Here is a 26,491-nt window from a genome sequence, read left to right on the forward strand (position 1 = left end):
ATAGCAAAATTCAAGCTCACATTATCAGGAAATGTACCCTCTAGAAGAAGCGAACACAGGCGAGCCCAGAATGGTTTTGGCATCGTTGGGCCTTATCAGTGAGGTGCAACTTGACCCCCATGGCACAGTGAGCACAAGGCGGACGCTTGGCATACTGGCTGCATTTTCTGTGTCTCACCTAAAAAAAGTAATTGATGAAAGCTTGAATCAATCTTAGCTGCAGGTTATTACTAGGGGATACATCTGGTTTGGTGGTGGTGGTGTTCCCCTTTGAAGAGATCCTGGCTTCTTGGTTAATGCTGGACTGGTCCTACCAGAGCAAGGACATCCCTTACCTGCATGTGGCCGACGCCTGTCTAGATGGCATCGTGGACCAAGAAACAGTGACTCAAATGTGATCCCAAAGTAATTACCAGTCGCTGAGATACATTCATGCATTTAATGCACCATAGTTTAGTTTTCTTAAGTTAGATGCTCTAAATGCATTGTGTATGAACAGAGAGGGGTCCTGTGCTCACTGCGCCACTGGACTCAGACTGCACTCCGCTGACGAGGTCCAACAAGCCTAAAACCAATGTGGAATGGCTTATGTTCCCACCAGGAGGGCACATACCACGGAGGTTTATGTAGGACTGCCCTCTTTGGAGCAGGGCCAAGTCTGATTTTCCTCTGGCTGGACCCTGTTAGAGTGGCATAGTGGGCAAAGAACCCATAGTCTGGAATGAGAATATTGTCCCGATAATTACCAGTGGCTAAGAAATTATTCAAGCATTCCACCCAGCCCTTGTTAGCCGGGGTAAGTAAGACACAGTGGGTTTGGTTGGAGAGAAGAGGCCTATTTACAGAAACAAAGAAACGTATGGGCAGTGATTTATACCTCTGCCTGATGGAAAGCTTACATTGTCTGTCCAATTCGCAAACATTCCCACAAGTACGCTTGGAAAACTGTGCCAGGTGCAGGATTGCATATGGGAATGCCATAGGACTTTTCTTTTTTCAAACTTATTTTCCTTCTTTCTGGAGTTCTCCATTGCTAGGAAGTCAACACAGGGGAGATGAAGCCCTCTCTGTAAACACACACGTTATTTCCCTCAGGTGGGAAACTTTTTCCCCTTACCCCTGCTTCCCCAACATATGTGAGGGTGATTCCTAGTTTTGGAATTGTGCCAGTGCTATGCTTGAATACATCCCTGGCCGTGTTTAGGGTAGAAAGAGGAGGTAAAGGAGTTTGGGAATGCCCTTTAAAGTACATTCTAGCATGTGCCCCAAACTGGCAAGGCAAACTAGGTCATGGAATGTCCTCCATGAGTGGGATTTATGAGTGTAGATTTCGTCCCATGCCAGGTGGAGAAATCTGCATTTATGAATCAACCTATGTCTGCCAAGAATCTATTCACGAACTCCTGACAGGTGTTAAAAAGGTATTTTGGTTGTAAATTTGCTTTTACGAACACGTTTTTTGAAATCAGCCACTTTATGTATAACGTTTGTTGGGAAGTAAAAACAAGTCACAATGTGATGATAAATTATTGCAAGCCTCATGTGAACCTATGCACACAGGTGAAAGAATGCCTTGCAAACACCTTCAATGCTACAGCAATTCTCCCTGGATGCTGAACCCCCTTGAATCCCCTTGTTCATGACGAGCTCTCGTCATAAGCACACGAGCACTGTGCTGCATGACGAACTGAGCTCGTCATGAGCACGAAAGGGGTTAAGCAGTTGAGGGGTGAGTTTATGTGTGTGATTTTGTAGCTCTTTCATACTTACAGAACAAAACAGAACACTCTGTGGGCGATTTCGCTCAGTAATCAACTGAAAGCAAGTCGCCTTCTAGAAAGACACAATGAGCACATGAACAAATATACTCCATTTCGCCCACACCAAGACCAACATCCTACATGCAATCAACAACAAATGTAGTTTGCAATAACACATTGATGAGTCAAGCAAGAGCCGGTATAAAAGAAAAAAACAAGGGATGGAAATACACAACAATCCTGCAACAAGTAAATAAGCTGATAAAATGTGAGATGTGTTACTTTCCATATCTGCATGTGCATTTTCATTGGATGTGGTGTCTTACATCTTCATTCGATGAATGCATTATTTAGCTGAAACCTTGATGGCCATGATGTGCCTTGAGAGCTTAGCAGGCTATGCTGCTGTCCAGATGGATGGTGCTGAAGTTGGATCCTGCATTGCATCAATCTAACTTGTCTGGTCAACATATAACAGAATGAGGGTCCTTAAGAATAATGACTATATATAGAGAGAATGAGAGAAATTTAATAAGGTCATGGTTTAGACCCTGCCAATGTACACATGGCCACAGAGCATAGGTATAACACCATTATATATAATTAAGGCTCCCAGTTTTCAGTTTTTACTGATTTTCATAGATAAATACAGACAGAAAACAATGTGTTTCCTGTCTAGATTTATTTTTAAAAGTGGAAAATACAGAAAATTGAGCGCCTTCTCAGTTACTCCTCCTTGTTATTGTTTAGGAATTCCCTACGAAAAGCCGTACAGATTGAGCGCATATATAGCTAAAAAACAGATTACATTTCCTTAAATAACTGATTATCTTAACATATGTGTGTGCTATTATGCAAATATTTTCACATGGTTGTATAGTTTTATTATATTGCGGAACATTTTGTAAAAACTGGACGGGCTTTAAAGTATGAGTGCACATTTATTGGTGTATTAAATGTGAAAATATATACTGCCACATTTATCCACAAAATACAAAAAGAATATAGATAAAACCAGATAAACTGGACAAGAAAAAAGAATATGGATAAATACAGACTGAAATTTCCAAAATATAAATACCATAAAACAGGGAGCCCTTTATAAATTGGACAGTAATGAGAATAATAGTTAATTGGGGACCTTATGGCATCCTGTGTTACTGGTTATCTTAATATTAGGACACAAGACCCTCATTCATTCATTCATTCATTCATTCATAGGGTCTGCGCCTCTCCTAGCAAACCATAATGGTTTTTTATCAGGGGGCTCCTACTCTGGAGGTTTTTAATGGAGGTCTTTTGTACAACATCTTATTCGCTGCTGTTAAATGGAGTGCTACAAAATTAGATCCTGATATGTTGTAGAATAAAATTGCTTGCAGGTAGAGCAATATTTGTATTTGTGTTTTTTATAGGAATGTTAAAAAAGTAAAGTGAAAGAGGACGTTAGGGGTGTCAATTGCCCCTAACTTACCTAGGTCAATATGTTTCAGCCAACTCACCCAGTATGGTGACACTGGCTTTCATCAGGACCCTAGAGTCCCCCATGCGGTTCTTCCTACACTAGACTGTCAGTCTAATTTGTGTATGTAAGTAATAGTGCCTGCATTAGAAAGTGAAAAAAGTAAATACAGAAAGGTTATACTAAACCAAAATTATTTTATAGACCCTTGATGAAAGCTAAATACAAGGGTCATTACGTCTATATCTCCACAATTTGTGTAAACGGCATATGTTCATTATCAACCCATTCCTAAGTGCTTGTTTACACGGTAAGTACATCCTAGGCATCACAACACAGGTGCTGAAAATTAGTTGTTATAATGAAGTAGACAAGGCTTATCCTATTATGTCCATTAAAAAGGCTTCATGGAAGAGGGAGCACGGTAACCCTGTGCCTCGCATTCTAAAAAGTTGAGTTTATAAATCCCTAAAACTCCCATCTCTTAGCAAGATTAAAAGGGTTCTTTGGTTAAAATATTTTTTTTACTCTCTACTCCATAAGAAGTCACCAGGCTACTTAATATAGTGCTTTTCCACCCGCTTCCAAACTGACCCCAGGCACTAGGGTCGAGGGCAACATTTCTAGCACATATGACGTCACAATGCACCTGGTATTGGTACTTGTGTGTGATGTCACAACATGTGGGTGCTTGATGCCACTGCACAAGTAATATGAACAGTGGGTGAATAGTCTTAGGTGGGTGAAGTGTTCCTTTGGGTATTTTTCTGTGCATCATGGGTATTCCTCAGAGAAAGCGCACAAAACACTCAAGTTTAACTGAAACCTAGGGGCATATTTACAAGCCCCTATCACCACAGGGACATCAATTTTAGTGAGGTTCCTGTGGCGATATGGGCTTCGACTTATTTATAAGGCAGTGTTAATTCACTTAACGTGGCTTCACACTGCCTTGTAAATAAGGTTCCCTTTCAGGCTATACTTACCGTGAAAAGGGGGCAGGCAATCTATGCTGCAGTGGGCATTGCACTGCAACACCCATTGATTTTGACACTGTCCCATATTTTCGAGGGCACCCAAAGTGGCCAATGGCGAGTTCAGCCACTTCCTTTTAAATATGCCCCATAGAATTTTAAATGCAATGGCATTTTAGTGTTAGCTGTGGAAGAAGGTGGTAATGTATTTTACTCTTAAAGGAAAGCTATAAACCGAAATATAAAAGTGAGACATTAATGCTAAATACAAACGAAATATTACATGATACATTTTTCACATTTGTACATAATGTACTAAAAGTTAATAATAGATGGGCTTATTATTTGCGCATGTTGTGAGGAAATATTGCTGATTTCAGAAAATGTTGAAAATAAATCTGATAAGAGAAGAGATGATACTGCTCATATAATCCTACAGTTAAAGTGCTTCTATTGTTCACATTCGAGTAGTGAACCAGTGTATTGCATGGGTCATATCATAATATTCTCTAATTGTGGGCTAACAGTTTCAATCAGCATTTGCTGTAATTCAAATATAGAAAGCAGAGAAAATCAAGGATTCTCATTGGTTTACCTTTATCACAAAAAATGTTTTCTCTATTTTCTCAACCCTAGTAACCCCATTGCAATTCCCCTTGCCAAAGGCAGAATCCCTATGCTAAATTTCTTTACAATGTTACATACTCATGAGGCTTCATCCAACAAAATGTTTTTCTCTCTTTTTAAAATACATTTTATATTGAGCAGAGCAGATGGGCAATTAATACAATATGCAATGATCAATATTCGGGATTAGAAAAAAACATTTTTTTTTTCAAAAGGACAAGCTTTGGTCAAAAACATTATCAGGCACACAGAAAAAAACAAAGTTCCTACTATCCTGGTTTCTAAAGTGAAACAGTGCTAGATGTTTTTCTCTATGATCAAAGACTATGGCATCGATAGGTTTATTCATCAGACTTGAGTCAAGGCATCTTTCCATCGATCTCTTCTCCGCCATGGTCAAGCTCCGGCACATAACTATTTTATCTTATGCCTAATATGTAAGTTGCCAACAAATTTCTTTGCAGGTTTAAACCTTGGAACACAGAAGGCCCCTGGTAGCCCTACTACCTCCACCACTGTATTTCTAACTGCTTAAGATTTTGAGTTCATTCAGATCCTTATACAGAAAAGGCTCAATCTAAGTACCATCTCAAAATCAATTCCCATGATACCCAGTAATGGACCTGGCCCTCTCCCAAGGGCCACCCCCAAATATTTTACTTCCACCCTTCTGTTTTCTGAACCTGTTCTTGTTGGCTTTTAGAACTTTGTGCACTTTACCACTGCTAACCAGTGCAAAAGTGCTTGTGCTTTTTCCTTACATGGTAACAGTGGCTTACACCAGATTGGCACATTTAATTTACTTATAAGTCCCTGGGAAAGCAGTATACCTTGTACCCAGGTCTGGTAAATGAAATTGACATGTGGGCGGACCTTGGGGTTAATCACATCAGAGACTGCTCTGTCTCTGCCATGATTAATCCCCTCTGATAGTCCTGGGGAGTCAGGGCAGTCTGAGAAATGGCTACATGTCCGCCCTTCCTAATTCAGATGGGTGGACATGTAGTCGTTTTTTACTGGTCCTTACCGCCACGTATCATCTGGCAGTAAGGAAAAATAAAAACACTATAACGCCCATTGGAGAGGGGAGCATTTTATTTTAAAGAAAATCCCATTTTGGAATTTTAAATTTGAAAAGAATGCTGTTGACTACAGAGTTGCATACTTCTAACCCAGCCCTGTAGCAAACAGTAACATGCATTGACAGAGACCCCAGTGAAGGCGATTCCTTCCAATGCCTTTATAAATGACCACCAGCTCGGCGGTCATTTATAAATCTGGAGGGTGAAGTAGTCTCGGCCTGACGAACATAAAGTTCTCTGTAGGATCAAGTGAGAATACTCCAGCCACAAGGAGTTAAATCAGGCTCTAAGTTCTAATATAGAAATCTTCACCGCGACTTCATCCAGCGGCTCACTGACAATGACGCCTCCATCTCAAACACTGCTGACTGCCTTCTCCGCTAAACTTTATCTTCTGAAATACTTTTCCTCAAAAATTCTTCTAAGTGAAAAGGTGAAAGCAGAGCAGGTCCAATCCACATTGAGTATCGTACCCACGCTCCATTGTGGTCTGCCATAAATTTCGACTTTGCCCAGCCGCATGCGACTAGATTTATGCAGTTGGCGCTTTGATCTTTTAGGCACTATTTTACACTTTAAACTTTAATAATTCATATTTCCGGTTTCACTAATTGGATTTTTATCATTTTGGTGTCAAATAATTCATTACATTTAATTCAATCTTTGTAAATTCGTGTGTGTTTTTTCTTGTGCTGTGTTTTCACTTTTATACTTTTTAAATGTTGCCCCTAAGTTAAGCTTGACTGCTTTTGTGCCAACCTACCAGAGGGTTAAGCACAGGTTAATTTAGTGACTTTTGTAGTTCACCCTGACATGACATGTAGCTGTTGCTTGAGTAGGGTTTCACCCCCTCAACCTGCAACCCAATTTCTCACAATGCCATATTCACAGCTCATAACATGGTTATCAACTGCATGATGCAAACTCTTCATGCCATGGCAAACCACTCAATCTGTGATAGAAAGTGATGTCAGTTTCTGAATTCCACACTGAACTTTCAAACATTTTCCCTCTTCAAAGATTTCCAGATAGGGGGGTGGGGCGTGGCCAACAGCCGAGCGAAATGGCTGTGTGAGACGAGAGCTCTGTGGGTAAAGTGACCCCTTCAGCAATCCGACATCCCATCCGCTAAAATTATGAGTCTCTAAAGACTGCCCCTAAGGCCCAGGACCAGGCGGCATTGATCGGTGTTCATCCGGCGTGAATACCGGGCCGGACACCGGAGGAATTCGTATCGGCCGGCCCGCGGCCTACAACCAACCAGCAGCACCGGCCACAGGAAGTCGGCCCTACCATCGGCACGCTCAGTGCCCTGAATGAGCTCCTTCTCCCCCGCTGGGACGGACAGGGTCAGTAGTGATAGCGGACTCCTTGGACAGTGCTGCGGACACGCGGTGCAGCAGAATCGGGGCCGGAGCACACGCGCAGAGTTGATGAAGGCGCTGGCACAGGTGCAGACCACGGTGGAGACCATATCTACAGACGTCACCCTGCTCCAAGCGGACTTCCACAAAATGACGGAAAGGATAAAAGAGGTGGAAATAATCGCAAAATCACTGGTGGAGGATGTCTCGGAATTACAAACGGCGATGGTACGCATTGAACACGAAAATAAGCTGCTCAAAGAGAAGCTGGACGACCAGGAAGGACGTTCCAGAAGAAATAACGTCAGAATTTTAGGGATTCCGGAATCTGAGGGATCGCCGACGATGGATCTGTACGTGGAAGACCTGATAAAGACCAGACTACAACCGAAGGGACTGTCCAACTTCTTCTCTGTGGAGAGAGCACACAGAGTCCCAGGCGGCAAGCCAAAACCGGGAGCAGCCCGAGGCCGGTCCTTGCCAGGTTGTTTAACTTCAGAGACAAGGGCGCGATCCTTCAAGCGGCCAGAGTCTCTCCACCAATTCGGGTGCAGAACTCAACACTCGCCTTCTTCCCGGACTACACAGCTGAAGTATCACGCAGGCGTAAATGCTTCATGGAAGTCAAGAAAGCACTACGAGCAAGGAAACTTCCATACTCAATGTTGTTTCCGGCGAAACTAAGAGTGGTGGCCGACAACAAGACTTGGTTCTTTGATACATTGGAGGCAGCATTTGATTGGCTGGAAGGTTGGAGGCAGACCGGGGCGCCTCGCCGCTCAAATAGAACTCACCGAAACCAGCACCAAGACTATCACATCGATTCCCAGGCTTCGCTACATGGCACGCCGGACTGCTCGCCAAGGGCGACATCGCACGACAGAGAACACTGACGGGACCCGGAAACGCACGGTGACTGCAGACATTTCGGTGGCCTGAGACGCTGAAGATCATGCTGCTCTTGGACACTGGCATGGGGCAGGCCGAGGAGAGCGAGAGGGGTCACAGACACTACAGGACCTTCACCCTGGCAAGCAAGTAACATGGGTTTCAATGGGGACGAGCACTCTGTTAAGTTGGGGGGCGGGCAGTTCAAGGTCCGTTATGCTGGGAGGCAGGGAGGTGGGTGGGTAGGGGGGAATTGTTTTTTGAATTGTTGATTCTATGTTTTGAGGCAAGACACAATGGACAGGACACAGTGGCGACGTCACTGAAGGGTAGGCCACACGCTCCACTATGCTTGATACACTCTCACAAACGCAACCACTTTAAGAATGGCACACACCTCATGGAATGACACCCCAATGGGAGGAGCCCCGGAGACGCAAGTAACACAACTGCAGATAATGACATGGAATGTACGGGGCCTGGGAGATAAAATTAAGAGGGGATTAGTAATGCAGAATATAAAGCGAATAGGCCCGGCACTGGTCCTCCTGCAGGAGACGCATCTTGTGGGCAAAGCATGCAAGGCATTGGACAGACGGGGCTTTCACAACCGGCTCAAGGGGAACTGGCATTTTAATACGGAAAACATCCCCCTTCATACTTAGGCACACCAAAATAGACGACCAGGGCCACTTTGCGGCAGTCCAGGGACAATGGGAAGGCAGACCACTAGCCATAGTATCGGTCTACATCCCTCCAGCACTCCACTCAGTCGCTTTGCCGGCGCTGGGGAAATTCCTCCTAGATTTACCAGAGGAACACCTTATCCTTGGCGGGGACTTTAACGCAGTTGCCAACGATATGTTAGATAGGTTCCCTCTCTGATCACAAACATCGGGGCCTTCCAGATTCAGTGGATTCCTGGAAGCACTGGGTTTGACGGACCTATGGAGACACATGCACCCCACCACACAACAATATACCTACTATTCCGCAACGCACAGTAGCCTATCACGCATTGACTATTTCCTGACATTAAGTGATGGGCTCCTCACCATTGATGAGATAAACATCCGACCCAGGGAAATATCAGACCACTCCCCAATGACATTGTCTCTGAGAAGACAATGTCATGACATTGCCAAGAGAAGACCCGCAAAAGGATATACCCGATTTATCCGGGATACCTCAAGGTCCCTTCGATAAGGAAGGACCTGCAGAAAGTGACCCGGTACTACTTCACAGAGAACACGGCGACTGTATCCTCACCCACGGTCCTATGGGAAGCATACAAGACAGTTCTGAGGGGGCAAGCCATGGCATCAATAGCGTGGCACAAACGAGCACAAAGATAGGAATTTACGGAGCTAGAATTGGCTCTCCATACAGCGAACACAGCACACATGGCGGACCCAACGCCAGACACACTGCATACGCTGCAGTTATGTCAACGGCAACACCACGACCACTTGAAGCAGCAGACCATAGCCAATATAGCAGCAACTACACATAGGTTCTATGACGTGGGGGACAAGGCGGGGAAAATGTTGGCCTGGCTGGACAAGAAAGGGGGTGGCAATAAGAGCATACTGCAACTAAGTGCTGTGAACGGGACGCTCCTCACGTGCCCGGCAGCTATAGTTAGCGAATTGGCAGACTACTTTAAAAAGATATACACCCCGAATGTAGCAGTGGCGAAAGAGACGGCGCTAAACGCACTCAACATCATACCGACACACACACTTACACCGGAAGCGATGGAAGACCTAGAAGCCGCACTCATGACGGGTGAAATACAATTGGCCATCAATGCGGTACAATCCGGCTAAGCACTGGGCCCCAATGGGATTCCCATGGAATGGTACAAGGCGATGTCAGAGGCATTGAGTGCGCCGCTCCTGGCGATGTATTTGGACAGTCTTGAACTCGCTGAACTCCCATTGGACCAGCGAACTGCGACGATCGTGGTAATCCCGAAGCCCGGCAAGCCAACAACAGAATGCACCTCCTATCGCCCAATATCACTCCTTAACGCAGAGGCGAAGATCCTGGCGAAACTCCTGGCTAATAGACTGATGCCCCACCTATCGCAATTGATCCACCCGGATCAGTCGGGCTTTATGCCACACAGGAGTACTGCGTTAAACCTTCGCTGGGTCCATGGAGCACTGGCGCGCGCATCACACCTGACGGAGTCGGCGGTAATACTGTCCATGGACGCTAAAATGGCATTCGACATGGTCGAATGGCAATATTTATTTGCAGTGCTCACACACATGGGATTCGGTCCCAAATTTATATCCTGGATACAACTCCTCTACTCGAACCCGCTGGCACATGTTACGGCGAACAGCCATATCTCACACTCAATACAGCTGGCTAGGGGGACGCGCCAAGGCTGTCCTTTATCACCCCTGCTGTTTGCCCTGGTGCTGGAACCACTGGCAATCTAATTCGGACTACTCCGCTGTTGAAGGGGATTAGCTGGGGAGAGGGTTGGGAGGACAGAGTCTCACTTTACGCGGATGATATGCTGGTCTACTTGATGGAACCTGAACGTGGTATACCGGAACTCCTTGTGTTGTGTGACAGCTTTGGAACAGCGTCCGGATATAAATTAAATTGGACAAAATTGGTGATTTATGTGCTGCATGGCCCAACACCGATCTTGCCCCCTGACTGTCAGCTGGTGATAGCGGGGTCCTCCTTCAAATATCTCAGGATTCATGTCACCCAAGACTCATCTGAATTCTACGACAAGAATTTGAAGCCGCCGCTGGATCGCCTGCGACGCGATGTACAGCATTGGGAGGCACTGATCTTGACGCTGCTGGGGAGAGCAGCGCTGTTTAAAATGATGGCGTTGCCCCGCTTCCTTTATGGGCTGAAGAATACTCCTTATCTGGTGTCACAGCGCTATTTTAAGCAAGTAACGACCATGCTCTCAGGTCTGCTATGGGGGAACCGCCCTGCTAAAATAGCTCACGCGAAGCTGAATAGGAGTTGGTACGAGGGAGGGATTCCGCTGCCGAATTTGCAGATGTACTACTGGGCGACACAATTAAAAATCATCAATCAATGGCTACATGTACCCTAGGACGATCCAGCTTATCGGGCCGACCGAGCACAACTAGGCACACCACAAGGGGCTGGCGGGGAAACTTGTAGGACCTATGAAACACACTGTGGCGTTGTGGCATGCAGCACAGGCAAAACTGAAATTGGGTGGCAGAATTACTAAACTGACCCTGCTATGGGATGCTAAGACACTGGGTCACTTGAGACGAAGCAAGGGCTTCGCGCAGTGGGACAATATCGGTATTTCAACGGTGGGAGACCTGTGGGCAGAGGGGACTGTGGTCCCCTTCTCCCTACTTCAGCAACAATACGACTTAGGCCCAAATGAAACGTATAGATATGTACAAATCAGGCATGCACTACTGATGGTAATACCGGCGGGCACAGAAGTCCCCGAAGCATCGCCGTTGGAAGACCGACTGCTTACTGACTTTATGCAACACAGCGTCACCTCTCTCACATACCGCAAAATGATAAATAACCTACCAGACCCCGCGAGCGCACTGCGAGAAAAATGGGTGGGCGAACTGGGAGAGATGGATGATGCAGACTGGAATGCGGCACTAGCATCCCCAAAAGAAGTGGGAATTTCGGCCAGGTTCTGCCTCGTGCAGCTTAAGATTCTGCATCGGATCTACTACACCAGGACCACCCTGCACAAGCTCCACAGGGCGCAACATCCCTACTGTCTCAGGGGGTGTGGGGAGGAGGGAACTTTCCTACATACTATTTGGGACGGCCCCACGATAGTAGACTACTGGAGGCAGATAATGCGCACCATCTCGCAAACACTTGATGTCTCCCTAACCCCAAGTCCCCGGACATGTCTGTTGAATGTGTGGGACCCAAATGATCTAACTCGCCAGGTGCAGCTTTGGGCCACAATAGGTATTATGGTTGCTAAGAGGGATATAGCGCAGAAATGGGGGGCAGCAGACTCACCTACCTTAACACAATGGTGTAAGAACATGGACATGTTAATGCTGATAGAAAGAGCGGTGTATACGACGAGGGCAAATCCACGTAAGTGGAATAAAACTTGGCTGCCTTGGAATGGATATCGGGTGATTTATGTGATCCACTGACTGAAGTAGACATCACTAGTTAAGACGACGCAGGGGAGGAGGATTGAGACGGTCCCACAGGTAGACGGAAGTAGTAGGAATAATGTTTGACAGGCGATAGGGAGACGGCCTGCTAAAATACCCCGGACGTAGCCAGTTCACGCGACACCTGATACGACTGTACACTCAAATTATCAATGAACCAGAATAAAGCACTGTGAATATCGTCAAGATTTCTGTTCAAGTGTCACCACTGTTATCTTTTTTTAAACGTTTCTTTATATGTTCTTTAGAAAGTAATAGAAAACGAAAAACAGGAAAAGTAAGACAACATTCCTCTCTGTATAAGCAATGGTTTCTTAATTGCTGCATATCTCCGATTCCACGCCGCCGGACTTGACGTTGTCGGCTGATGGACTGTGTAAATTCGTTAGTGACGAGTGCTACTTTAAATCTCGCTGCCGGCCTCCGGGTTGTAGGCTCATTGCTGTGTAATAGCAATTTGATACATTAAAGGTCTTACAAAAAAAAAGATTCCAGATAGGAACTCCAGTCCCTGGAGCCTGCACACCTCCATCTTTTGATAGCCTAGTTCTCAGACACGATTCCCCAGCTATCCTGCAAATCCTCCACCTCTTAACCAAGCCATCCTAAGGACCTCTAAGGATCTATCAGCTCTGTCCAAATACATCACTTACCTTTTTTCGATGCCTAACAGGCCACAATAAACACATCACTTGGGAAGCAGGAGAGATGGAGGGTTTCCATTGTACTGATGGACTTTTCTTAGTCATCATAAGAGGATACCAGAGGAAATGATACCTAAATGTGGTCCACCCTGAATCTACACCTTTCTATGTTCAGAGTTGAAACTATGCTCAATAATGGCTTTCATGCTGCACCGGGGTACTCTACCACACTATCTAGTACAAGATATAGTACTGCAAAAATATTATTCACTGCAACTATATAGTATGGGTGTATATCTTCACACTAAATAATGTGGAATTAGGATGAGCAAATATATGGTTACTTTTATATATACTCATGTTGACAGTATAATTCTAGTTGCTATCTTCCAGTTGATATTTTTGAGGAACAATATTTTGGCACTTGTTATTGTGATCTCTCCACCACTTCTCCCTCAAACCTCCGGGGGGCAGCTTCATGGGGTGGGGGGGAGGGGTTGGCGTGTTACACCCCACTAATAAATGTGTTTTTAGGTGAATAGTTGGGTACAGGTGCTTCAAGTCAGGTATAGTGTGGTGTCTGTCAGATTTCACCGAGATTTTTGCATGCAAAGACTAACAAAACCACACACTCTCTCGTGTTTTTAAAGCCCTAAAAATGTTGATTAGTTTATAAAATATTGTGTTTCACTCACTTAGCACTCCTATCAATCCACATTCCTCTCCCTTTTCACTGCCTTTTAAGCCCCTCTCATACACCCTGCTTGTGGTATAATGTATTTTAACATTATATGCAAGTGCGATTGACTGGAAATTTGAAGTTCACACCCCTCCAGTCTTACTGACTGAGCTACACCCCCTGTCAAACTTATGCCCTCTCAGGACCATAAATGTGAAGCAGTCGTGATTATAAGAAATAGTCTAAAGGGACCTGCAGAGCTTCTCAAAGCTGCCAGCTTACTGAAACCCATAAACTGCGCATCGGTCTCTCAAACTTCTTCATCTATCACAGAGCGAATCACTGCACCCCGTAACAAAATAAAATAACAGTATCTCGGTGGTCCCCACACACTCATACAGGTTCAAAACATAGAGAACGCCCTTTCAATCACACACCCTACATGGCGTAGCATGCTGCTGATGTAGGCAAGCGCTTCAGCACCCAAATAGCGACATTAAGTGCTATATAAATACTGCAATGCAATACAATACACACAACCCACACGAGAATCAGGTCAAATCTACACTTTCCACAGCAGTAAAAAAGCAAGAAAATAGGTGGAAAGCAAAATGTCCACTTTGGAATAAAGACTCACGTTCTGGTTTAGTTATGGTCACTTAGTGAACATATATCAGTACAAACACAATATGAACCCCAGGAAAGAAAGTTGTCCACTATGGGATTTAAATTTAAAGTGAAGTAGATAATGAAAGCAATTCCCTATGCTAGTTATAGATTTAATTGCAATAATCAAGTAAGGATTTAGGACTTAAGAGAAACCAATTGAACCAGTACATTTCAAATAAAATGCACTTAAACACTTCAAGAAGTGCTATTTGAAAGTAAGTGTATTTAAACTATATGCGTTCATCCGTCAGTAAGGTAAATGGATGTTCAAGGACTCAATAAATCCTTGTAATGTATGTACTGAATGACGAGGCTTATTGTTCTATTTTATTTGTAAAGGTTTAACACATCATGAATAAGCTGTACAAGAAGAAAAAGGAAACATAGCATTTTGCTTGAACAGTGCGCTACATTGGAGGAGCCAGACGTACAAAGGTAAAAAGGTAAACAAGGAGGGAAGAAGGGCACTTTTAAAGCACACCACACTCCAAATATCATCTTGGCGCTCAATAGGTAAGGTTACACCGGGATATAAGGAACCATATTGAAACCCATTTGGTAAGCAGGTACACGGTTTAACCTTTTATAAAAGGTGTAATGATCAGAGATAGACTTCTAGGTTACAGGGAGAAGATCCCAAGTCTTTGCTGCAATCACTGAAAAAGCCCCACACCCAAAGGCGGTTATTCTGATCTTGGACACCAGTGCCAAGGTTTTGGAGGCAGAGCAGAGAGGTAACATTTCCTGATAAAGTTTTGAAGTTGGAGCTTTCCTTCCCAGGAGATTTACGTCTAGTCTTTATCACATGATCAAACTTCTGCATAATGCGGGTTAATCTCAAGACAGTCTTCTGATTGAGTTGTAGTTGATCGATTACCTCAGCAAGTAACCCCATGTAACAGGCATTAGCATAATCAATCGTTGTAATAATAGCAGCAGCTACTACTGTGGATCTATATTTAGGTAAAATCACCTTCAAGCTGTTCCTGAATAATCTAAGCTGATGCAATCAAGAGCATACATCTGAATTAATCTGTGCCTCGAGTGATTTTTCTTTATGCAAATTAAAGCCTAAACTCGTCACTACCTCTAGCGATGTGGGAGGAGAGCCTGCATGGTGCTCCAAGGAGATATGGAGCCATATATCAAGCGCTCATTCTTGTCAGAGCTCAAGAAGTAGATTTCAGTGAGATAGGGATTAAGTTGGTTTTGATTTTTATCCACAGGGCGGTTGAAGCTGAACAACTACTGGACATTTTGGGAAATGATGACACTTGATAGCCAAAGTGGCCAACAATTTTTGAAAGGTCTTTGTGAAAAAATATTGAAAAATATAGATTTCAATGTGAATCTTTAGATGTGCTGCCTCCACACTCTCCCCAGGGGCCTGGAGTGTCCAGATTCCTCATTTGGGAAAGTGTTGGACTTTGAGGGAGGGCTTCAAATGTACTATGCCCACCTCAAACGTAACTAAATTGGGGAAATTGTTTATGGAAAGTTATGTTAGCACATGCAATTCCATGTTCTTTCTTTTGTTAAGCAAAATTAGGTGCTTTGCGCTGCTAGCTGAAGCTTGATCGAAATTTTTAGAGATGACCCCTGATGAAGGGTCGCGTTATTGACCTAAAATGCATTGGGTTTTTGATTTGGTCATGGAAAATCATCATTGAATGGAATATTTCTCATCATTTTTGAACATATCACTGTGAAGAAAGAAGAAATAAATATTTGAAATTTGAAAAATACTGGATTATATTGGAATCATTGGTTCATAATTTGAATGAACTTGATGACCATCACTTTTTAATCATTGCTGTTGTGCTCCCGCCAGTGAGTAGGTGTTCATCTCACAGACTTGTATACAATTACTATTGGTCGCCTTAGGACTAGGCACCGGGCGTGGATGCACACTATAACGGGTTTACCCTTATCAACCACAGTTGAAATAATCAAATAACGAATGCCAACTGGCAACATTGTTTAAGTCCACAAGGGACCTCTCCATGTACTTTACAGGGGGGGCGGGGCCCTCAAGTGACGCAGTGGTATTTAGCCCAACACCTCAACTTCAGTGCAAAACACCTTTTACTCATTAGAGCGTTGCATAAGGGCCTAGGGTAGAGTTTGGTATAACTGAGTCTGCTTTTTCCTTTTAATTTTGCTCCCTCTTTAGAGTTAAAGGAACTGGCATCCCACTTCTGCTACTCTTCACTGTCCCAGAATAAATCATGGTCAGAACACATTCATATCTGGCAAATTCCTGGCCTCCCTCTGCATTCACTGCCCATGTGGATTCTTCCCAACCTACCTGTAGCGTCGTCACACCAGCATGCCGTGGAGCCGTTAATGGAGACATTAGCTCTGCTGCATGATAGCTTTGTCAGGAGAAGATAGGGGCAAACATACCGGCTACAAGGAAGCAAGGGAACAGGACTGTCACTGTTGGTTCAGCCCATGTGATGTATACCTCCGACCTATCATTGCTCAGCTTACTGCTGCTACGTGTAGTCGTCAATGCGGCTGGTGTTTTCACCACTTCTGCCTCTGTGCATGTTATCCGAACAGAACATTCTGACCCAGTTCCCACTTATCTGGCTGGCAAAGAAAGGCTACTCTCAACTACCCTCTGTATGCACCCTCAATGGAAGTCTGTTCTTTATTTCAACTGCTTTATTTCTAGGGTTGCTCTCACCAACCCTCCATTAGCCACATCCATTGATACTTTTGCAAGCCACATTGATACCACTATATATACAAAAGGGAAAGTCAAATTTACTAAATTGACGTGCAACGCAGTGGAGCAACCAAAAATGCTGCTCTCTGTTGCGCGACAGGGAACGAGCAGGAGAGCGCAATATCTGCAGAGATATTGTTCTCCCCTCCCCTCTCCTAGCAGAATTTAGCTGCAGAGTACCAAAAACACACTTTAGCGCCATAGTACAAAATACAATTCCTCGACAAGTTTTAGAACTTTTCTTACTTTATGTGTGCCGTACAGTTATGCACACATGCGAAGTTGGAAAAGAAAGGCGAAATGAAAACATTTCTCCTTTTAATGCCTGTTTTCGTATGATGGTAATTTTTTACACAAAACCCTTCATCTCTTATTTATGGTAGATGGGATTTTGCGCCGAAAAGCATGGGTTGCTGCATGAGAATGCCCATATAACGCCCCCTAATGCTAAGAAATGCAAAGCAGCACTTCACATTACTGCACTTCACATAACTTTTAGCCAATTTCTAGTGCAAAACAATGTTTGCGCTGCAAAGTAAATATAAAATAACATTTGTGCTGGTTTGCGTCATTTTTGTGATGCACACACAAGAGCAATATGTTGGTAAATCTGCCCCGGAGTCTCAAAAGAGCCAAACCTGTCTGTAGCCAGACCCCTAAAATAGGAAACTGACATTATTCAGCTCCAGAGTGAAGACTCCTAATGAATTTCAGAGTTTATTTAACCCACAGAAATGCACAGACCCATTTTCGTGGTGGAAACGGAGCTAAGGGGTGCGACAGAATCAGGAATATGAGGGGCATATTAACAACAACCAGCGATAATTATCACTATGTTGGTTTAGCAGCGATATTTTTATCGCCGAGCTGATGGGATTTTTATCGCTTAGGAACCTTGCTATTATCAAGGTATATCTCCTAAGCGATCAAAAGTGGCCGAAATGCATAAATATCGCTGAAAAATCAGCGATATTCATGCATTACCGAGCTAATGCTTTTAGCCATGTTATCCACCTACCATTGGATAACATGGCTAAGAACTGCTATGGGGCAGGTGTTAGCTTTTGGAGATAGCGAGGTTAGCGACTGTTTCCAGTCGCTAACATCTTGGCACACCCACTTTGCATGTCATTATTGATAAATATCACTAACATGCAAAGCGGGCCCAAGATGGTCGGTATCTCCTACTAGCTGTCGCTAACTGGTGTTAGCAACAGCTAGGTAATAGGGAGATAATTTTATCTCCGCTTTCTTGGCTTTTAAAGCCAAAAAAGCGGAGATAAACCCCCCTTGATAATATGCCCCAAATTCTCTGTGGCATAGCCTCTTGGTTTTCAGAAAAAGGAAAAGGACTGAGCTGACGTCCTGTCTGTTTCTTTCCCATAATTCTTTGCCTGTAACCCTGAGTGCTTTCACATGTTTACACCTTTACGAAGGTGCAAGCAGTGCCTTTTTCCCTTTTACTGAAATGTCTAGGATTAAAAAGGAAATTGTGTTAAATCTTTATCTCTGCATGAGGCAGACCATTTCCCTGAGCTCTGTAGTTAATGCCAGGGTGTCAGAAAGCTTACTGACTTTTTCCTTTATAGAATGCTGAAAGGGTCAGTGTGACCACAAGCAAAAATACTTTGACATTTAGACAGCAGCTGCTCTAAATTGTGGCAAGTTAATGATTTGTAGATAATGGTGTCAAATTGGATTCCAGTATTAAATCGTTAGCCATGTATTTAGAGTGTGTGTTGCTTAAATTTCAGGCCTTAACAATTTCATAAAGAGGGCTAGTACGGAAGCAAACCCTCACTTTGGAATCCACAAATTTTTACAGAGGTACCAGACATGAAAGGCAGATCCCATGACGTCACAGCTTGTTTCAATCTCACATTCTCCCTTTCTATGACAATGCAAAGTTTTAATATTGGTCTGCACTTATATCAATAACCAAAGTATCATATAGGTAATCATATGTGCCTCAAGAACAGTAAACCGATACTTCATTATATACGCCACCCTTGACGATACGTTATTAGTCGATATGGTGAATTCATTTTATGAAGTCGATCACGGGTTGTAGAAGTAAAAATACATTTCTTCTAGAGCTGCTCAAATTCAAAACAACTACAATAGAGAAACATTCCTTCGCCAGGGTGACAACTGCTACCTGGACCTCACTACCTCCCAAATTCAGAAGATTGACCCACACCTCAACCTCCCACAAGCAGCTCAAGACAATATGTAGATTGGATCCCTTGAAGGTTCTATTGTCTCTGCAAGCTTTAGCCTTGATGAAACCAATGTCTGTCTTACATTTTTTTAGTTAATCCCTCTCCGCATCTCAGTCACTTCCAATATTATTGAATTCTCTTTTACATTGTAGAGATCCCCCATAACGACCAGCCCATGAGCATCATATACATTTACTAATAAATAAATATATGTGCAGTTTGATATCATTGTCCTTGATGTTGTGGCACACACTCTCATTGGATGAGCTAGAGATGATTTCATCCGATTCACAAAAGTTATCATGCCTTAGAGATTTCTGATGCCTGGCAGGTGTTCCCCTCTCTGAGCTTGGAGCCCTATAGGAAAGTGTGTTGGCACTAACAGAGATGATCAGACCAGGCACCCCCATCGTTAAAGCTGGTATGGTGTTCCAAGAAAATTGTGTTGAAAAAATAGGATGAAGCACAAATGTTATGTCTTAAATACTGATGTAAATAATATCATGAATAAGATTGTCAAAGTAAAGATTATTGTTTTTAAAAATACTTTAATATCTTTGTTAAAAATATCTCTGTGGGTTGTATCGTTGAAGTTGATATTTTTTTTATTTGCATTTTGTGTATTTTTTTAATTAATGTTGTAGTAGTTAGTTTAAAAAAATTGCAGTAATAATATCAAGAGTGGGTTTAAAGGGGAGTAGGATAGGGAGTGATTTAAGGTTTTGAGTTTTTAAATTTTGTTATGTTTAAACTTTTGTTAATATTTCTTTTTAATTACATTTTTTTTATATTTAATTCTTTTTTATTTTTTCATCATTTACTAATTATGTAATCTTCAAACTTTTATGTGTAATATGTTTAAAGAAATGTTTATTTGTTTGTTAATAATGTTATATTTCTTAATTTTTGGTTAATAATTTGATTATATATTTTTTTTTATTTCTTGATTGAATTAATTATTCTTTATTCGATTATACAATATAATCATAAAAGAAAAACAGATTAGAAACAGATAAAACCATAATACAAAAATATATATCTGATAAAAAACAATATTTATAGATGCTAAAAACTCACCAACGTACAACTCCCATACAGCGCAAAGATTTACATTACATTGTTAAAAATGTATAATCTTATTCCAATATAAGGCACCTTTCAAAAAAGAGGAGACTGCCAGCATTACTACATGATCAGGTTACCGCTGTTAGTATAAAAAAGCAGGCCAAAACTGTTGGAATCCCCTCGATTTAAAGACAGGAATTAAATTATTGCGTTGTAAAAACTCATAACATTCACAAAACAGCGCCAAGTGACCCAAAGTTGTCTGCTGTGAGCATCATCACAGAGGCACACCACGATCGTATTTGGGTCAAACTGTCCCGGGGAAAACAAATAGATGACCGAATGGACCCCACCCGAAATTTTGTCAGGAATGATCTTTCCCACAGGTGAGTAACAGTGAGGAGATAAGATTCAGGGCCCGTCACAGTTTGGAGGGACAGAGGCGATCTAGAAAGTTGCCCTTTTGAGCATTTTCAAATCGCCAAGTTCCATCAGATACTTTAAAAACTGATTCCCAATAACTCTTCTATCCCTCTCACCAGAAAGATACTGCTTATAAAACAGATCGGGCAGCCCAATGTTCGAGCAACAGACTCCACATAACTCAGTCATGGAATTCAGAGACCGTAGTCACACCCAAGGCAGTCCTCGATCACATCCCTGTTAAATACTTTGTGATCTTTAGACCACACAGAGATCCACAATATTACATGAGCCAGCTTCACAGAATGCTCCACATAGTCAAGGCCCAATTCTCCTAACAATCTGCCCTCCTCTCTCTTTCCACTGTCTCTTAGTTCCCCTCGTGTCCTGCTTCTAAAGATATGCCAGCAGGATTGATGGGAAATTGGAAGCTTACACCTCTCCTAACTAACTGACCATGCTAGGCCCCTGGGTGTACACCGCAGAGTCGAAAGGCACAGATACAGTCGACACGTGTGTGAGCGGTAGAAGTTTCTTGTTACGACATCATGATATAGTGTTATTTAAAGCTGTGTATCAGCAGCTCTTTCCTAAGTTAGGGCCGGTTTGTCCTAGTCCTGCTGGACAAAGGTATGCCATTCTAGAATATGACTGCATATTTAGAGAAAGTCTCTTGTCTTCTCTAACTATACAATTGCATGAAAGTCAATTTAAAAGTTACTGTGAAGAGGAGGGCCAATATCCTCAAACAGCAACAAAAAAAACACAAAACAGTTATTTGAAGTAATTTGGGAAATATAATAGACTCAAGCCAAGCCTGAGTCCTGAGCGTTGTCAGGAAATTCAACAATGTTTTGTTGTAAGATAATCAAAATGTGGGCCATATTATTATCGCTGAGTTGACAAACATGACCTTCTCAATGAGTGCTGTTTTATCCTCAGGGAAAAAAATTACAAAAATTGCTAGCTTTGGCCAAACCGACAGGTTACCCTGAAGATCCCTGTTGTCCCCAGTCTGGGAAACAAAACATGTATAGTTTGTTATCATGTATTACAAACATTTTTCAATTTGTCTTTGCAGAAATAATCAATAGTGAAAAACTCGCAGACCATGCATGGATGTTTAAAAACATCCCTTTTTCCATTGTGTTGTGTTGCGGCCCTTTTCCGGGCCGCAGCACAAGATTCAATAGAAAAAGGGATGTTTCCTACCGCCAACATGGCGGTTGCATCACAATCTGGTGGGTGGGACCTCCAATTACTACTTGTCGGGCGGTCCCACTCCTACTGTGATGAAGGTCGGAAGCTCCTTCGACCGCCATCGTGTTAAGGCCCTTAGCCTCATCTAATTCCCTCATACAAATGTATTTACTATCCTGCCCTGATATAATCATACAGTGATATATTTAAAGTAAAGTATTTACAGAAAAGATTATATTGATGAGAGTTTACATTTGTTCATGTGCTTTTTTTCTCTTTTAATATAAAAATGAATATTCATTAAGAAAAAGAGGACTCATTCTATATCATAATAGTATTATGAATTCCATCAATAGGTACTCATATAAGCCTTTTAGGGACCTTGAAGTAAATATGCCATTGCCTAAACACATCCTTGCAAAACAAATCTGACTAAAAAAACAAAAACATTGCATATCATTTTAACAGAAAAAAAACAGTGATTCCTACCAGGCACCTGTGCTTAGAACAGTTATAGAAATCTTAATTTCGTTTTAATGCACATCGTAGGAAAATATGATTCTTGCTGGTGCACATAAAAGGATGACTAGAAAAATACCAAAAAGATGAAGACTGGAAGCCAAAAATCAGGGAACCACCAGCCTTGGCACCAGGTTTCTCATCTTTTTATGCAGATGTGCACATGTTGCCAAGTGAAATGCTATCTTCCACAGTGCAAGAGAGGCAATGGTTGAAAAAGGCTATATAATTTGATGGGCGGAAGCAAAATATGCATCACAGTTGAATCGACCAACAGAAAAAGATGGCTGACCCGAAGCCTTTCCATGTATGCATTTGTGCATATCTTTTTCATTTACGGATTGTTTATTACATGAGGCTGTCAAACAGCTAAAGCTGTCTTTGTGCCAGACCTAAAAATTCAGTCTCATATGTGTGAAAAGCAATTAAGAAGTCGTTGCAAAGACTCTGTTTCTTCCAGTTTTCTTTCTCAACTTAAATTACAGGTGTTTAAAATTATTGCCTTTCTAGTGAAATAATAAAAAGCATCATTTCAAATTGCTGTATTCTTGTCTAAAATTGCAATTTTCTCTGTGGGAATATTGCTATGATTTCATAATAACCATAACATGTGATCTTTTTTCATACAATTTTACCCCAGGAGTTTTATTTCAAACATTACTTAACATTCCTGTGTTAATAAAGCTCCTAAAACTCTGTTTTCAGAGCCCCCTGCAGCCAATCTCTAGCATCCCCAGCTCATTTTGATATAATATTTATAGGTTCAGCATTATTTGTGCTTAGGGCTATATATTTCACTCTATTGTCATTTACAAAATCATGCAATGTGCTCTTCAACTGCAAGCGGAATGAGGTTTTCTTCTGGTTCTTATTGGCTGGTTGCAGGGTGGAGTTCCGTTTGTTGGGATAGGATGTTGCACTATGTGTGCTTCCAGTATGGAGTTCTATTTGTTGGGATTGGATGTCGCACTATGTGTGCTTCCAGGGTGGATTTCTATTTGTTAGGATTGGATGTAGCACTATGTGTGCTTCCAGGTTGGAGTTCCATTTGTTGGGATTGGATGTTGCACTATGTGTGCTTCTAGGGTGGAGTTCTATTCTTTGGGATTGGTTGTTGCACTACGTGTGCTTCCAGGTTGGAGTTCTATTTGTTGGAATTGGAGGTTGCACTCTGTGTGCTTCTAGGGTGGAGGACTATTTGTTGGGATTGGATGTTGCACTATGTATGCTTCCAGATTGGAGTTCTATTTGTTGGGATTGGATGTTGCACTATGTGTGCTTCCAGGTTGGAGTTCTGGTTGTTGGGATTGAATGTAGCACTATGTGTGCTTCCAGGGTGGATTTCTATTTGTTAGGATTGGATGTAGCACTATGTGTGCTTCCAGGTTGGAGTTCCATTTGTTGGGATTGGATGTTGCACTATGTGTGCTTCTAGGGTGGAGTTCTATTCTTTGGGATTGGTTGTTGCACTACGTGTGCTTCCAGGTTGGAGTTCTATTTGTTGGAATTGGAGGTTGCACTCTGTGTGCTTCTAGGGTGGAGGACTATTTGTTGGGATTGGATGTTGCACTATGTATGCTTCCAGATTGGAGTTCTATTTGTTGGGATTGGATGTTGCACTATGTGTGCTTCCAGGTTGGAGTTCTGGTTGTTGGGATTGAATGTTGCACTATGTGTGCTTCCAGGTAGATTTCTATTTGTTGGGATTGGATGTTGCACTATGTGTGCTCCCAGGGTGGAGTTCTATTTGTTGGGATTGGATGTTGCATTATGTGTGCTTCCAGGTTGGAGTTCTATTTGTTTGGATTGGATGTCGCACTATGTGTGCTTCCAGGGTGGATTTCTATTTGTTAGGATTGGATGTAGCACTATGTGTGCTTCCAGGTTGGAGTTCCATTTGTTGGGATTGGATGTTGCACTATGTGTGCTTCTAGGGTGGAGTTCTATTCTTTGGGATTGGTTGTTGCACTACGTGTGCTTCCAGGTTGGAGTTCTATTTGTTGGAATTGGAGGTTGCACTCTGTGTGCTTCTAGGGTGGAGGACTATTTGTTGGGATTGGATGTTGCACTATGTATGCTTCCAGATTGGAGTTCTATTTGTTGGGATTGGATGTTGCACTATGTGTGCTTCCAGGTTGGAGTTCTGGTTGTTGGGATTGAATGTTGCACTATGTGTGCTTCCAGGTAGATTTCTATTTGTTGGGATTGGATGTTGCACTATGTGTGCTCCCAGGGTGGAGTTCTATTTGTTGGGATTGGATGTTGCATTATGTGTGCTTCCAGGTTGGAGTTCTATTTGTTTGGATTGGATGTTGCACTATGTGTGCTTCCAGGTTGGAGTTCTATTTGTTGGGATTGGATGTTGCACTATGTGTGCTTCCAGGTTGGAGTTCTATTTGTTGGGATTGGATGTTGCACTATGTGTTTTTCCAGGGTGGACTTATATTTGTTGGGAATGGATGTTGCACTGTGTGTGCTTTCAGGTTGAAGTTCTGGTTGTTAGGATTGGATGTTGCACTATGTGTGCTTCCACCTTAAACAAAGTCCATGCGTAGTAGGCATTTATTATAAAAATGTGATCTACCCTTTTACACTTCTGGGTGCAGAATGTGTTTTTTCAACTGAAAGTAAGCTGTTCATTAACAGGTATTGTCCGGACATTCTTGATCGACAGACTCTGAAAAGGATTCTCCATAGCATTTTCAAAGGTGAATGCCAAAAGTACACTGAATGGATAAAAAGCAAACAAAGTTTAGCTATTAATCGTAAATAGTGGTCTTATCTTAAAGAAGAAAAAATTTGTGGTAATGCCTACCGGCTCCAACATGGCAGGCTGTAGTGAACCTAAACGTCAGTCAGAGGAAGCTGGTACCATCAACTGTGGAATTTGGGGTCCAGCTGCAGCCCATGCAGGTAAGAGTGGTGTGGTGGTGGGGCAGGGTGCGGGTGGGGGGATTTTGACAGACGATGTCAAGGGCACCTCTCGAAGGGACATTTACAGCTTGCAAAGCCTCCTTGTTGGTCATGGCTTGAGATACCCTCCCCTTAACCATAACCAATAATTATCTCTATGCTTTAACCACCACATCCACAACCTTGAGGTTATCTAATGCTGATTCCATGGCGTCTTTTTGCAGAAATTAATCACTGTTCCCACATAACACCCTTAATTATGACAGGTCTTTACATCAGGAGTCATTGCACTGCAAACATCACATCAGGAGTACCTTTAAATTACAGATAATTACACCAGGAGTAGTTTATTTCACTGTAAGGTTATAAATATTACTTTTTCATCTAACTCTATAGTTATAATTAGGTCAGAGTTTCCATAGAAAGAAATATTTTTTGTTTTGCCATTAGACAAATCTAAAGGAAACTTTCCAAAACATATTTCATTTACCTTGACTGTATCATGGAATGTTTTGTGCCTACTAGCTCTGTGCATCCCTGAGCCATAATAACTCCCTAAAACCCCTACACACTACCCATCCATGAGCCCTGAAAACTTAACACTGCCCTTTACGCTACCCACCCATGAGCCCTAAAAACTCCTTGCTGCCCCAATAAAAATGTAAAATCCTACACACAGTTAAAGATAAGTCACTTAAAATAATTAAAAGGTAACTTATTTTAGAAGTATTGCCCTGCAAAGGAAAGTGCTGAAATCCTAAGCTCAATGTTAAGAGTCCCGATGTAACACCTACCTGCCATGCGCTCACTCACAATGTAAAATTATCGAAGACTTTGTAACATACCTTTCAAATATGTAAATAATTTTAATCAATGCCAAACCTGAGTAAACCAACCCCCAGATGCATCAACAACCCATTTTGCGATTCCTTAATAGCGAAAAATACCGATTCGCTATTAAGGAATAGCAAAATGGAATGTATCAAGAAATCACTAAAGAAATAGCGATTTCTTAGAATTCCTTAATTGCGAGTCGCAAATTGCGAGTCGCAATTAAGGAATACCTCCCCATTCATTCC

Source organism: Lissotriton vulgaris, chromosome 10, assembly GCF_964263255.1.
Source record: "Lissotriton vulgaris chromosome 10, aLisVul1.2, whole genome shotgun sequence".
Taxonomy (NCBI): Eukaryota; Metazoa; Chordata; class Amphibia; order Caudata; family Salamandridae; genus Lissotriton; species Lissotriton vulgaris.